The sequence below is a fragment of the Onychostruthus taczanowskii genome, unplaced genomic scaffold (assembly GCF_017590055.1).
Source record: "Onychostruthus taczanowskii isolate IOZ18803 unplaced genomic scaffold, ASM1759005v1 scaffold4, whole genome shotgun sequence".
NCBI classification, from domain to species: domain Eukaryota; kingdom Metazoa; phylum Chordata; class Aves; order Passeriformes; family Passeridae; genus Onychostruthus; species Onychostruthus taczanowskii.
The window spans coordinates 10792358-10807825 of record NW_024501459.1 but is presented as its reverse complement, the minus strand read 5'-3'; positions in this window follow the sequence as shown (position 1 = coordinate 10807825).

Sequence of the window (15468 nt, the reverse complement as noted above, 5' to 3'; positions counted from 1 at the left end):
GCACCCAGAAGAGGGCTTGGCTGAGGCTAGACAGTTATCTGGGGCCCCTGTGGGGTGAAAGCACAGGCTGTGCGTGGAAAGAGAAGGAACAGAGAGCTCACCATGGCATTTCTCTGCAAAGGGCCCAGAGCAGAGAGTTCATGTGGGCACACACTCAGAGCTCCCTCCCATCCACTTACAGTGTGCAGGGGCATGGCCTGGCTTGGAAAATCACAGTGCAAGTACTTTGCCTGACTGACACAGAAAAGTTTCTGTGTTTATGGGAAAATGACCAAAAACAAGGCATGAGTGGATTCTTTCATAATCAAGATCATTTTCTCTCCCACAAGCAGGAAAGCAGAGGGGTATTGCAAGAGAGGGAGATTTTGCTAAGCGGATTAACATATTAACTAAAAATAAAGATTGGACATATTTGGAATTCTAAGATAATCTTGCTTTTCTGGTGACAATAGAAAAAACTCAAGCCTCTCTCCTCTACTTTATGTGGTGCTCCAATTCATTCTAGCCTGTTAATTCATGAGTCTGTTAATTCATGAGTTTATCTATACTGTACATAAAAAAGATATGTCTATGCCTAGAGCGCATGCTGACACTTGGGTACAGATGATCTAGTGATTGGCATATTTTGACTCATAAACCCAATGCTGAATACATTACCAGAAAATTTGTTTTGAAATAAAAAAAAATTGGTCTTTTTTTATTTAGTTACTTCAAATGTTTTCCCCATATAGCGTCTCCCTTTCATTTTGTCCATCCAACCTCATGAACCTGATCAGGGAGTGGATATTTTAAATCCCCTTATAGCCTCCATTTAGCCTGAAGTGCCAAACCTCCCTGCTCTTCTAACAGCAGTCTTGGTGCTGTGCTTGAGTCCATAGCAGTCTGAGCAGGGGAGACATCCCTTGGGGGCAATGGTGTCCTTCCTGAGGCTGTGCTGTTTTGACTTGGCCAGTTCCAGCCCTGGAGGAGATTCATTTCAGCTGTCTTGAGTACCTGCTGGTGCTGTGTTCTCCGTGGTGTTCACCATACAGTGTGCAGGCACACACAGGCTTTTGCCCTTCTTCACAGTCATAGCTCCTTCCTCCTTGGCTTTTTTTGCTGCAAATACTGGGCAAGGAAGCGGATACATGGACCTCCAGTTTTTCCATGCTCCTTACGGTGTCCCCCCCTCCCTCACACCGAGGCAGAACAATCTCACAGGTGGTTGGAGGATCACCCCAGGATGTTGGCCTGGGGGATTATCTATGGCATCCTTTTAGGGGAATGCCCAGAAAGCCAACAGCTCCACAGGGTGGAGGAGACTCAGTGCCTGCACTGCTGGTGTTATCTTCAGCTTGTGTTAATGAAGGTAACTGGTTTGTTTTCCAGTCTGTCAGCCCCAAGGGGAGCCTTTTGATGCACACACCCTGTGCAGATTTGGTGACCAATTTTACCACTGCAGTTCAAAGTTGTGGGGATTTCAGACCCTCCTCCCCCAGTGCAGTAGAAAGCACAAGATGTCCCAGTGGCACAGCCTGCGTGCAGTGTGTCTGCTGGCCAGCAAGCACTTACTTTCCTGTTAGTGCAGGTCTATCCTAAGACTCCAATCTACCCTACTCTCCTAGACCTTAAAATATTTCCTTCTTTCAATCTGCAAAGACAGCTGAAATCTCTCAAGAATTAATGAAAAATAAATGCCATAGCAATCTTCCCTAGGAACCTTCCAGAGGGTTTATATGCATATGTGTGTGTGTTTATGTATACACACATGCACACACGCAGACTTCACCATTTCAGCAGGGGACTTTCTATTTTACATTCTTCTCGGGCTAACACTTGCACTTTAATACCAGATATCACTGTGAGACATAATGAGGGTCATTAAATGTATTTATTAGCTTATTAAAGTGAGCTGCCTTCACTGTTGCAGCTGGCCTGTGTTTTATAGAAACCCCAGCAAATCCCCAAAGTCACACAACAGGAGCCCAACACACTTTAGCTGATGACAGAGTAAATATCAAATTTACTAGGGCTAGCAAGTGGCAAACACAGTTCTGGTATGTTATTTGAAAACCTGCCATGAGGCATAATACGTAATTCTCAGCTCATAAGGGTAGAGTTGATTTGGAAGGAAATATGAGAAGAATTTGATAGGATTTAGTAATATTTTCAGGGTTACAGTTTAATTATAAACAGTCAGGAAGCTCTTGGATACTAGCTGTGGGTCTCAAATAACCATTAAAGGCAGAGGAAACACTTCAGCTGGCTATATGAGCTGATTTAATGTGGATTTTAGTCATAACACATGAGATAGATACACCTGAAGTGCCCATATCTTTAACAAAGTCTATGCAGAAAATCAGTTTATATTTTGAGTTAAGTTCTGGAAGAACAGAAAGACCCAGTGGGTGCTGTTTGTCTAAACAAGGTGTACCTGGGAGTGCCCAGGTAAATGCATTTATGTTTTTTCATTAGGCAACCTTCATTTCTCACAGGCTGTAGTCTGTGAAGCAGCTTTTTTTCTGATTTTTAAGCCATGAATGTTTCTTCTTTCACACTGCGGCTCCTCAACCTTCATTTCAAACACTCCAGGGACTGCAATAGCAGGCTGTTCTCAGTGACCCAAGCACGGATGGAGGCAAGTATGATGCCAGTGCAGGATGGGGTTCTGCTGCTCAGCACCTCCTCCCAGGAGCCTGTCTGGGGGAAAACACTGCTGAGGAGCCCAGCTGCAGTGAAGCCCCTCACTGTGGGGATGGGCAGGGAACTCTGCCCCAGCAAAGCCCCAGGACAGCTGGGTTTAGTCTCCCAGCCCCGCAGATTCAGCAAAGGTTGGGATCCTGAAATTGTACCAGTGCTGCCCTTTAACCTTCACTTTCAGGTAGTCCTGCATATGTGAAGGTGATGGGAAAGGCTGCATCTCTCTCAGACATTTCTTGAGCTGTTCCTCTAGGGCAAAGACAAATCAGCAAAACAGATAGATAGATAGATAGATAGATAGATAGATAGATAGATAGATAGATAGATGATAGATAGATGCAGTATCAGTAGATGCAGAATCAGCCACACTTTTGGCTGGAGATGACTCCAGAAATCAGAAATCAGAAAGGGATTAATCACAAGGAAGTAAACTTTGTTTCTAAAAGCTCTTCTCGTCCAAACAGCCCTCTCAAATCTGGTTGGGAATAGTCTCCCAGGACACTGGATGAGCAATGGAGCCAGGTGAAGACAGAAGAGCTGCTCAGCCGCTGTGAGATAGCTGTGACTAAGAATGATGACCACTGTCTGCCTTAATCAAAAAAAAAACAATCCTGTGTCCCTTCTCACTCCCATTACAAGGAACTCACGAATGGGTTTGCATCATTTTCCATAAAGCAGGAGGAAAACCCCTGCTGAGGTATTTTTACTCTCCCTCTATCTCACTGTCCTGCTCTAACACCCACAGTTCTCCTGAAGATACAGTCACTGCTTATTCAAAGTTCAAGTGTAGGGGGACCCTGAGCTGTTCTGCCAAAAGCTTTCCCCTTCCCCCTCCACCCCCGCCTGAATCACTGGCAGCAAACATAATGGCAAAGGGTGTCACATTCTTCTTACCGTAATTCTGTAAAGCAGGCTGGGATATTTTCCGAGATTTCTTGTACAGCTGGATGCAAGCAACTCTGTGTGTGTGTACATGTGCGCACACCCAAGTGCCAGTAAATCATCTTAAACTCACATGTTTGGAAAATTACTGGTTGATTTGGCTGTTTTCTCATAACTTAGTGTGTGTATTCAAATTATAATTGAAGATTTACGTCTTCAGGCTTTATTCTTCCAAGTTCTTTGTTAAATTTCATATATGAATAACACGAAAGCGTATCCCAGATAGCCGAAAGGCATGAATTGTAAGTGCCCACACCTCTGTACACACTTTTTTATAATGGCTTAGGCTGACATGAGCCAGGAAATTCAGAGTTTGGTCTCACATGGTCTTAATTCATACCTTTGAACACACAAAATCTTCTCCCTATAGGGTTATATTTTAAAAATAGCCAGTGGGATTTAACCCCAAATTTCTGTACAGCTCTGATTACATTGGCTCTTTCTTTTTCAGCTTTATCTTTTACAGAGTTTCTTGCTCATTTTTCAGAAAGATAACTGTTAGAAAGAGGGATTAGCAAAATATTAATTAGTTTTCTATAAGACCAATGTTATTTTTTAAATGATGGGGTATTTTTTCATTTTAATATATCTTAAGCATGTGTATATTTTATAACTTCTTATCAACACAGTGAAAGATACTGTAATTAAATGATCCAAGGACTCAACAGTTGAGAAATGCCAGAATAAATTGCTTGCACAAGTCTGTTCACTTTTCTTACACTTGGGTCCAAGGTTTCCACTTAGGGTCAATGCACATTCACTCTGGCACTTGCCCTTATCAGATCTCTCTGCCCTCTGTGTCCTCCTGGGTCACTGTCACCTTGGCCAGTCAAGGCCAGTCATCCAAAGTGATCATCACATCCCAGCCTCTCATCCCTCTTACCCTGTTTTTCCATGTGTCTCCTAAGCTTTTGGCCCACAAAAGGCAGAGAAATCTCCCAGCTCTCCTCTGAAAGCGTGGTTCTCACTGAAAGCTGGCACATCACAGTGGAGAGAAATTGGCCGTATATCAGGTGATTATTTTTCACATACACAAATACACTGTCTATCAACAAGTCTCCCACACACTTCACCTGCCACCTGCCCGAGTCAGTAGAGGATACAGCTAATTCCAGTTTGCTGATGAAGGCAAAGGAAGGATGTAGAGGCTAAAGACAGGAGATGAGAGTTTAAAGCCAACCCACATTTGCTTGAGCTGAGCAGCCTGGACACAGAACAACCTGTGACCACACAGACCTGACTGTTTATCTGCTGCTGCAGTCAGCAATTTGTCAGGGAGTTGTGCACATCTGGTTGCCTGAGCTGCTCTACATTTGGAAATTGGAAGATCTCTAGTCACACAAAAGAAAAGGCTTACAGGTTTGACTTTTGCAAAGAGTGAGAAATCAAAACTGCAAACCCTTCCATCCACCCACTTTTTTCCTTGGGCATTAAGATGTCCCATCCCAGCTTGCTTTGAAAGTTCATTTGGCCCTTAGGCCAAAATCAGAAAGAAGAAAACTGGGTCCCTGACAAGGAGTAGGTCTTTCTTCTAGGAAACAAACCTGAAATGTTCTGACTGAAGGAGGAAGCATTAGCCAAAGCTGTGCCACCCCTGTCTGCAACAGGACCTTTCCCTCCACACAGCTCCTCAGAACCTCCCTTAGCTGAAGCTGAGCCAGAAGCAAATGAGGCAGCATGGACTGGACCATGGCCCCACAGCTGAATGTTCTGGGACTTGACTGGAAAGCAGCTGAATTCTGGTTGCTTATTCAATATTTTAATTTTTATCTCAGTGACAAGACAGTTTAAAAAATGCATTTCCAAGACTCCCCAAAAACAAGCTACAGTGTCATACCACTTCCTATGTTGCCTGGGTGGTTCCTGCATTGCTAAATTTGTCCAGACATGTGATTCTCAGAAAAGCCTGGGGAGAGGCAGTATCCCAAACGGAGCACTGGCTGACAGCAATGTGAAACAGGGAGCGAAAGGACTGTCACCTGCAGCTTGAGACCTCCAGAGAAAGGATAGTTTCTGAAATTTTTTGTAAGTAAACAGGATTGTCTCAGAGAGACAGCTGACTCCATCTTCTGTTTCCCATGCAACACCTGCAGCTCCACATATTTGGCTAACATTTGGGTCAAAAAAAGGGTAACATTAGTATAATCAAAGTAATGTAATGGATTTTACCCAGTGAATGATTTGTAAACAGCCCAAGGTCTTTTGGGCTGTGGACTGTTGGGATTTGGAACATAAAACTTGTTAGTCTTTTCTAAAAATGCCACTGTGCATTTAGGATATAGAGTATACCTTCAATGACGGCTTAATTGACACTGTTCCCAGTGAGCTAGAAAGGCTTTCATCTACATGGAGACATTTCCAGTGCCCTCAAACTTATGGTTTAGAGCTTCAGTTCTGTCCCTCTCCCCCAGTTCCCTCTGGGGAGAACAGGACAAAGAGTGCTGAAGACCACAGTCCTGGCATTGCCCCCAATACAGCTGATCATAAGGAACATGTAGGATTCTCACTCTGAAAAAAAATTCTCTGAATCACATCCTGAGTATTCCCTAAACTCTATATCATCTTACTTACTTTTTCCAGTTTCCTCAGATGCATTTTCATTCCCAGCTTTATTCATGGCATCTTCCAGAGCTCTGCAGGTTTACCTCTATTGAGTAGTTTACATCTCTCAATACAGATCTTGTCTGTGGCTGAAAGGATGTCCCTCCACCCCTTCCCAACCCTACATATTCTCATACATCTTTGAAAAACCCTGTTGATAAAGAGCAGTTTGTTGGTTGCTCTCACTGCCTTGGCAGAGAAACCAGCCTGGAGGAACAAGGAGTTCTCTACCCTCACGCCAGTGGAGGTACAACGTCCCTTCCACTGCTGCCAGCAGTCTCCAAGAGTACAGAATAACAAAAAAGCACCCCTAAAGAGCCAAGGAAATGTGACACTGTCTAAATTCAGGTAAAAGGTTTTTTCACACTAGTTGCTTTGTGTGGCTGGGAACACTGATGGGGTAGGGAAGCAGTGGAAGCTGTTTTCTTGCCGTTCAGCAGAGGCAGCATCAATTGAATTACTACAGTGTCACTTATGAGACGTTTATGGAAAACTGCTGTGAGCAGTAGCAAACTGCTTGCCACTGGGCAGATTTTACACAGAATAAGCCATGGATTCTGGATGCAGACTGGGGATGCTGAAAGAAAGGAGACAAAGATGAGAGCTGTGTGTGTCCGTACCCAAACCCCCTCACTACAAAGCCCAAACTAGAAGATGCACCATTTCAAAACAGAGGAAACTCTAGAAAATACAGCCATAAGCAACTGTTCTCTGAGGAAATAACAGATTCAAAACCTAAAATATCTTTTTCATTCTTTACTTCTAGCCCACTAGTCCACTCAAGTTTCAGTTGTTTCAAAGGACTTTCTTAAAAGAAGAAAAAAAAACCAAGTCTGAGCAGCAATTTGAGCTTATACTTTGTGTAACAGTCTCTAGCTTGAACTCGTGAAAGTATTTTGCTTTATCTTTGATTCAAGACACAGGCTACTCAGTTCATTAACACATGTCAGAGCTTACAAGTTAACTCGTGGTTTGCTCCTGCAACCCAGAGAGTTAGCTGAGGATCCATCCCACTGATCTATTTTTATTTATCCTGGTTTTTTGTTTATTTCCCAGTAGATCTTTTTCAAACTCATTGATGGACTTTTTGGGTATTAGCTACCGAGATGTTGAATGCACAGGTCTCTGAAAAACATGAAGTATTGGGTTACAGAATAACTGATATGATCTTTTGGCTTTTGCATCTGATTGTTTAAAAAAAAAAAAAAGAACAAAAATCATCAATTGTCTATATTTCATTAGAGCTTTTTGTCCAGCAAAGAGGCCAGATGAACTTCCTAATTCTACGTTTCATTTTAGGACCGTATGTGTAATATCAAACAGAGTAAGTGAATGGCATCAGTCCCTGATTCAGCACATGTAGACCCTTGTCGCTGAAGTTTCCCAGCCAATCTATCCTCTTCCCCCCACCCCTGACATAAATAAAGTCAGGAGTGGAAGATTCCCTTCAAGGAAATTTATCTCTTTGACAGTCAAACAGGTGGTGAAGTTAATGCAAACCCTCAAGAGAACTTGGTTGGTAAGAAGGGCTCTGCAATAACTAACCACAATGATTTACAAGGGACTAAATTGCCAGATTAGGCCTTGATAATTTTTCAACTCTTGACTTCATTATTACCTTGTGGATCTGGATCTTACATCACCTCTAGGAATGCCTGGGATCAAATTAAAGTGGAAACACCTGGTTGAAAGTCAGTTCAAAACACAGATTTAAGAACTAGGGGGGTATTTGTTTGCTGGATCTGCTTTTCATGCATTGTAGACAGCTATAAAGTTCTGTTTCTCTGTACTCAAGCTTTGTTTTCAAATGCCAGTTTGCTTTGCATGTGTGCTTGCTAATAATCACTGCTCTTTTCAAGCACACTCACTGCTTAGAGATACACATATCTGTCATGTGAAGCAGATTTAGAAGTTAAATGGAGTGTCCAAGTGAGTCAAGCTACAAACTCAAAGACAGATTGGTTTGAAAATCTGTGGTTTGACCTAACACAGCATGACTGTCTAAGGAAGAAGGCAGAGGTACTCATGCAGGAAGGATTTGCACAAAAAAAAAAAAAAAATGCTGTAGTTAAGATGAAATGCAATTTTTTTTTTTTTTTTTAAGTAATGTGTGAGAACAAATAACTATTTCTGCCAGGAATCTGTAGCTGAAACAAACCAGTGGAACGCTCAAAGGAACAGTATACAGTGATTTAATGTCACAGTACTGCTACTACACAGCTCTCTTTGAGGAGAGTCTCCTACAAGCATAAAGTCTCCTCCTTTATGCTTTTTTTTCCCTCTGCATCTTAGTTGTCCTTCACCAGCTCTCCTGTCAGCTGGGGAGCTGCAGCCAGTACTCATGGCTGGGTTTCCATGAGTCAGGGAATTCAGCACTGGCACAGGAGAGGCAAAGCTATACGACACTACGGCAGTAGGGACCTTTCATAGGACACCAGGTGGAAAGTCAACAATTTATCTTGTCCAGTCAGCTGCCATGCCACTTAATGAGAAGATGGATATTTATAGAGCACAAGAGAAATCCTTCCAGTTAGTTCTGCTGCTGGCACAGAAGCAATGGCTGCTTCATCAGCAAAGGTGTCCAGCTCCAGCAAGTCCTGTTGATTCTAACAGGACCCTGCCTGGATGGCTTCAAATGGCTGTTCTGCCCTAAAAGCCTTGAGGGGTGAAAGCAGTTAAACCACATTTCCTATGTGGAAAGACTTAATTTAATCTGGAACCATTCCTCAAGGGTACCACCTCACACGGCTGATAGCACAACTGGGCATGACATGCCATTCAGAGACCAGGGTACTAGTGAAGCTGGGAAGGACTTGTTACCAAGTTTCAGCAACCAATGCATTGCTTGGTGCTCTTGAATGGGTGAGATTCTCCCATGTGTGGTGCCTTTCTGTTTGATAGAGATGCATTGCAACAAGCTCCTGCCTGGGAAGAAGTTAAATGTGCTTGACAGAAAATGACTGCCCATGGGCACTGGAGCTCCCAGCAGGTATGTGCTCTTTGCCTACATTTGACTTTTCCAGGACTAAAGATCCCTTCACAGGGCTCTAGGTGGGCAGTGCATCACAGAGGCTTGAGGGACAACTTCTCTAGCTTAAAAGCTGGGCCCAAAAAATAACCTCCATGCATGGACCAGACTGCAAGTGTTAGCTCTCTCTCCTGCTTTGTTGAGGGCACTTGAAACTTCCCAGTGTAGGCTGGCAGAGAAACAAAATCACAAAGATGATGGTAAATAACTTCCCCTTTCCCCTTGTGAAAATGACACGACAGATGGGGACCTCTCATGCTGCCCATGCGATTGGGTTCCTGTTCCCTCTGGGACCAGACCTGGCAGCTCCGGCAGGAAGAGGAGGCCAGGATGCAGCACCTCGGCAGGTGAGAAAGCTCAGAATCCTGACCATGACACTGGAATTGTCTTCAGGGAGTGAGACTCGAGGAAAAGCTCCAGACAGTGACAGAGCAGGAAGTTACAGCAGCTGTAGGAGCTGTGGTTAATGAATTTCCCAGTGGGGCTTTAGCTTTTGCTCTGCCTTGCTCCCTCTGGCCCAGAGTGCCGTATTAGTTTCTCCGCTTCCCAGCCATCCCAGTCCCACAAGCTGTTTCGTGTAAGAATTTTCAAGGCAGCAGTTTGTGTTATGAGTCCCCAGTGAGAGTATAATTTTAGGTCCGTTTCCAAATATTTAGTAACAAAGGCTTGACTTCCCAAGGTGAATCCCAGGAACACTGACAGGATCTCCACATCTGATCATTCAAGCATTGGGGGAAGGGAAAAAAAAATTAAAATATGCAGGTTTTTTTAGAAAACAAGAAACTTGGGTCCCACAAGCTCAAGGGTTAGGGAATTTCATGTGCGATTTTGTCCCTTCAGTAAAAAGGGGTTACCTTGGCTGACCTGACTGCTCTTATTAGGTGCTCTAGGTCTTCAGAGGAGAACCGCCACAGGGGACTGCAAATATTTATAATACCAAAAAGACAGAGAAAGGTAAAAGCTGCTTGTTGGAGACTCTGGGAACAATTACCTGCAAGTCTATTGTAGCCACTAATTTCAGCTAAAAGTTAGCACCTTTTCCAGGTATGAAGAACTTGGGGACAAATTATCTTCTGGTCCTTGTCCCCATCTCAGTCCCAGCCCCAACCTGGCCTGGACTTGGTGAAAGTTATTGCTGTTCCCTTCAAGCAAAGGAGAAATAAATTATTTCCTTGAGAAAACACCATCTTCCAACAGCTGTGGCTCAGAAGTGCTCTGCCTATAAATAAGGATTCCATATTAAAATATAGTTAAAATTATTTTCAAAACATACTCCCAAAGCTTATAAACTCTTCATAGGCCTGTTGTTACGTAGTTTGTTATCCCATCTAGTAAGAACATTTACACATCTTCTAACTGCTTCATTTTTTCTAGTTGGCTACACAAAATAAAGATGTAGAAGAGACTGCATGACTGCTTGAACAACCTGGATTTTCAGAACCACTCTAGTATTCCTCCAAAATTCCCAGGTTAGTCCTGGGACTAATGGAGTACCTTATTTTTCACATGCTAACAGATGATGTATTACATGAGTCATATGTTAGTTTTAAATGTCAAAATTTTTAAAGAACGGAACAAGTGATCACTTCTGTAATCCAAAAATAAAATACAGAAGACAATTGTTAAATTATCTTTGTTTAGAGTCACTGCAAGCAGAGAAAAGCTGGCATTTTTTATCAGGTTGTTTGGAATGTGGATGCAAGAGATGAGGAAATCCACATGTCAATACTTTTGCTGGACTGTTCTAGTTTATGATGTCTCCAATGGAAGCCTTGGTCCCATCTGCCTTATGTTTATTTTCCACCATGGTGAGGACTTGCTGTACAAGAAACTGGCAAGCCTCAGCATTTCAAGCACTGCAGTTCACAGGCAAGCCCTGGGAAAGCAGAGGTGTTGAGGAGACACTGGGCCCTTGGAGCTGTATCTGCATGAGGGCTCCCACTGCTGCTACCATCATGAATTAATAGGAGCCACAAGACAAGACCTGATGGTGAGACCTCTGAAGACACCAATAAAAAGAAGAGCACTTACACTAGCTAAATTTGGAGATATTTGAGAGACCCTAATTCCACCCTCTGCTCCAATCCTACTGTTGACGTATAACTCCTTACCTTACATGCCGAAGGTTCAACTAGGCAGAAGCTCTTTTAAAACAGTGCACAGGTCAATATTCTCAGCACAGCAGGATAACCTAACATCCTTAATTACTGTGGGATGCTTCCATTTGCCCATTAACTACTGATCTCTGTAGAGACCTAACTTGTATTGAGTAACATTTGTCCTAAACATGGATGCAAATGCACGTGCCTGTTCAGAAAATAGAACAAGTTTAAGCTAACTTTGCTTATCTGTATCTTAAGTGGTTGCATCCGAATGAAAGTTTGTAATTATCTTCTGAGGGCTTGTTTAGATGTGACAGTTGATGGAAATGGGAGTGGGAGAGGCATTCCAAAGGCATTGGCTAGTCCCAAGTCCCAGAGCAGAACTTCTTACTCCAGAGTATCCTTCTTGTTTAAGTTGGGCTGGAACAGTTTATGCTTATTTCAAGATACAAAGGTAGCACACACACACAGTGCCCTGCACACTTAAGTGCAGCTATTTCAGAACAACCCCTGTGCAGGGCTGTGTGTAGAAGAGCCCTGGTAGATGAGCTCAGGGCTGTGGCTGCCTGCAGCTGCCATGGGAAGGGAGGGCTGGATGTCAGCACAAGCAGACACTGTGCGTGCACACACCCTGCAACAGGAGCTGCTGGAGCAGGTACAAAGGGGAGATCCCTAGAGCCATCTTAGCACCCCATTCTTCCTTTCCCACTAAGAACCTGTCCCTGCATACAGCTACTAGCTTTCCAAATGCTCCAGCATTAGCTTTTCCCCATATCTTACTGCCACAGCCGCTTTTATTGATAAATGGATTAGGAGAGAAAAGCTCCAGTCATCCCAGTGCCATAGGCACTGGCCCAGGCACATTGTTTGCCAAAATGTTTTCAATCAGAATAGATAACATTTTAAAGGCAGTTGGGTCAGCCTGTGCAGACAGGGATGTGTTTAAAGGTTTGATTTTTTTTTTTCCAAATACATTGTGGCTCCTTAACTAAATGCTACAATTACCCTGCTTAGGAAGAGAGAACCAAACATCCTTCCAATTTAACTTAGGCACAAACACACACAAGCACTTGATCCTGACTTCTGAACATTCATCATTTAGCTCAAAAGCCTTTTTTAAAAAAAAAATTGTGGAAGAAATGAATTGTTTGTGTATTGTCAGCACTAAGCAGATAGATAAGTACGTAAGCTGGAATGTTATTTCTGAAGTTATTTTAAATATTTGGGTTGTCTACTTAAGCTATGTTTAAATAGTTACTATGAATTTCTTCATTTCACTGGAGCCATTATAAAGCCACACTTTCTGTCACTAGATACATCAGCATTTAATGGTCAGGGAAAAACCATGGCAGGCTAATTAGAATACCAGGGGGCTGGGGTTTCTGTAACTACATTTCCAACTTTGTTGGGTACTGTCTCTAGACTCTCCAGCCTTTTTTTTTTTGCAAGGTGTGTGACTAAACACCTGGAATTTAGGCTTAGGAGCCTCAGAACAAAGCAACACTTAAATAGGTGCCCTCATCAACCATTCTGCCTGATCTGCTGTTTCAGGGACTGTTAGAACACCTCATCTCTGTGATAGTTTTATTTCCTGTTTGTGGGCTATGAACTTGGCTGCAATGGAAAGCTGAGCAGAGGCCCAAAACTTCTGTGCTTGGAAAACCTGGGTTTTAATGGAGAGAAACAAACTCCTGAGGTTAAATATGCAATTACCATTTGCATTACGATTGTCACCTTTTGTTGAACAGAGACACAGAAGAATCAGGAGTCAAATTAGGTAGAATTATCTACCCAGAGACACAAGAAAAATTAGGAATCAAATTCAGAGGTTAGGTTAATGATTTTATATGCACCAAATTCTTGAGCAGGCGCATACTTTCAGAAACATAGTGGCCCGTAACTTAGTCCTTTATGTGCATTCACTACACAGCTCTGATCTCTCTGAATTTTGCCCAGTTGCTCCTGAAGACCAGACTCATAAGTGTTTGTCTATACACAAAAATTAGGACAGATTATGATGGTGTTTGAATGTTAATAATAATGGCTGCTGCTGAATTATGTATTCATTGTGAAGCTAAAGGGTATTGTTCCTGATTAGCTCACCTCACTTAAATCTTCTGCACAAGTCCTTATGATGTAAAGTAAATATATTTATATATATTGTGTTACCAACTCTAAATATACAGACAGGCCTAATGGAGGGGAAGAACAATTCAAACTACAATGGGCATCCAGCTTAGGTGCTCCAAGCTGCAACTACCTTAATACATAAAATAACCTCCAAGCACATGATACAGGAAACTACTGACACCAAAAGCAAGGATACTTGAAGCCTAAACTTGTCTATCTCATTCCCATGGCTGAATGGGTACACCAAGAGCACAGATCTGGCAACCCCAGATTCTTTTTAAAGACTAGGAAATAAAGGAGAAGCCATAGAAGCCTCCTATAGATGAACCAGTGATGCAAATTGTCCTGCTGACTGGGAAGTAGACTGCTACAGAATGATCTTCAAACACCTTGTTTACATGGCTATAAGCTTAGCATATTAAGATAGGAGCTTTCTGAGAAAACTCTCATCAGCTGCATATCCCATCAGGTTGTTACAGCAAGACAAAAAATACCAAGAGGTGCACCCATGTCAGCTCATCTGGGTTTAACAGTAATCTTTCACAGCAGTGTCCTACAGAATGAAGAAAAAAGTTCCTACATTAAGCTACTAGTCTAAAGTATTAAATTAGAACTTTTACCTGAGCTACTTAAATTAGGCTGGCTTTATGTGAATTAAACAGTCTATCAGTCACAGCCCTGAAAAGACACAATTCTCATAGTTTCTGATTGTAGTGTTAAAGGAAACTCTCATTATCACATGGTATTTGCAGCGATTTAGGGCAATATAAACAAGGGATACCCTGATTCCCACTCCATCCTGTCACAAATCTCTTCCTGGTTCATAAGAATCACTCATCCAACTGGGAAGTCATCCAGTCAACAGAAAATCTTCATGGAGAGGCGAGATTGATTTCTTTACATGATTTTTTTTTTTTAAGGTGTGGCTAGAGGTGACAGAAGTTTTGGGATTGTTTCCAAAATAGCTCATGTGTATCAGAAAAACTAACAAGCTGAATTCTTTTGGAGGTTTGAATTGAATTTAGGCTCAGTCTCCCACTCTGCAAGACAAGCACTACACAGTCTCAAAGACTCTCCCCTCAAGCAACTCTCATTAGATCTACAAGGCACCTGGTATTCTCTATGTGTATCAATGACTTTTGAATAGAAGATGAAAAGTTAAGAGAATGAGTTTTAGAAACATGCTCACAGAGTGCAACAGCCACAAGCCACCCCCCCAGCCACATAGCTGAAGAATTGAGAGAAAAGGTAGTAAATTTAGAGAAACCAGGATGATCGCACATCCAATAATAAAGTAAAACTCTGCAAGCCTTGAAACTTGCTTTTTAAGTAAGCATTGTAAATTGGCAGAATGCTTTATAGAACACCTTGGTATTGGTGGTCAGCTTCTTATTTTTCCTTTTCTATCAGGCTACTTAGTGTCAAGTATCAATACATCAGACTTTAAAAGTTGCTTCTTAGTCTGACACAGCAGCAGAGATTGAGACATCTTAGAAAACAAAAGTGCAATCTAATGATGCTATGTAATAGAATAAATTTGTTGTATTTGCTTTTAGTGACTTTGCTGTAAGAACATGGGAGGTAATTTGGCCCTGGGGAAATCTTCTAATGATTTTTTCAAAAGAGCACAGAATTTGGAGTAAGGGTTAATGTAAACATTTTCTTCTACTTTCAATTAGTTTATAAAGAGAGTTAGTTAACAACACCGTTCTTGACACGGATACCAATTTTTTATTTTATATGTATGCTATGTATATGCAGCAATAACTAGAGCTGTACTGAAACTACATTTACTTTATAACTCACTGAAACTGCATCCACACCAGATCATTTTTTCAAAGACCTGAATGCAGCTCTATAGAACACCAAAATGAATACTCTTCATAACCACTTGGACCAGCTACTTCATCAGTGAGTTTAGAAGACAAAATTGTCAGCTCCTAAAGCTCAATTTCACAGTACCTACTGATACCCTTCAGAGATTAC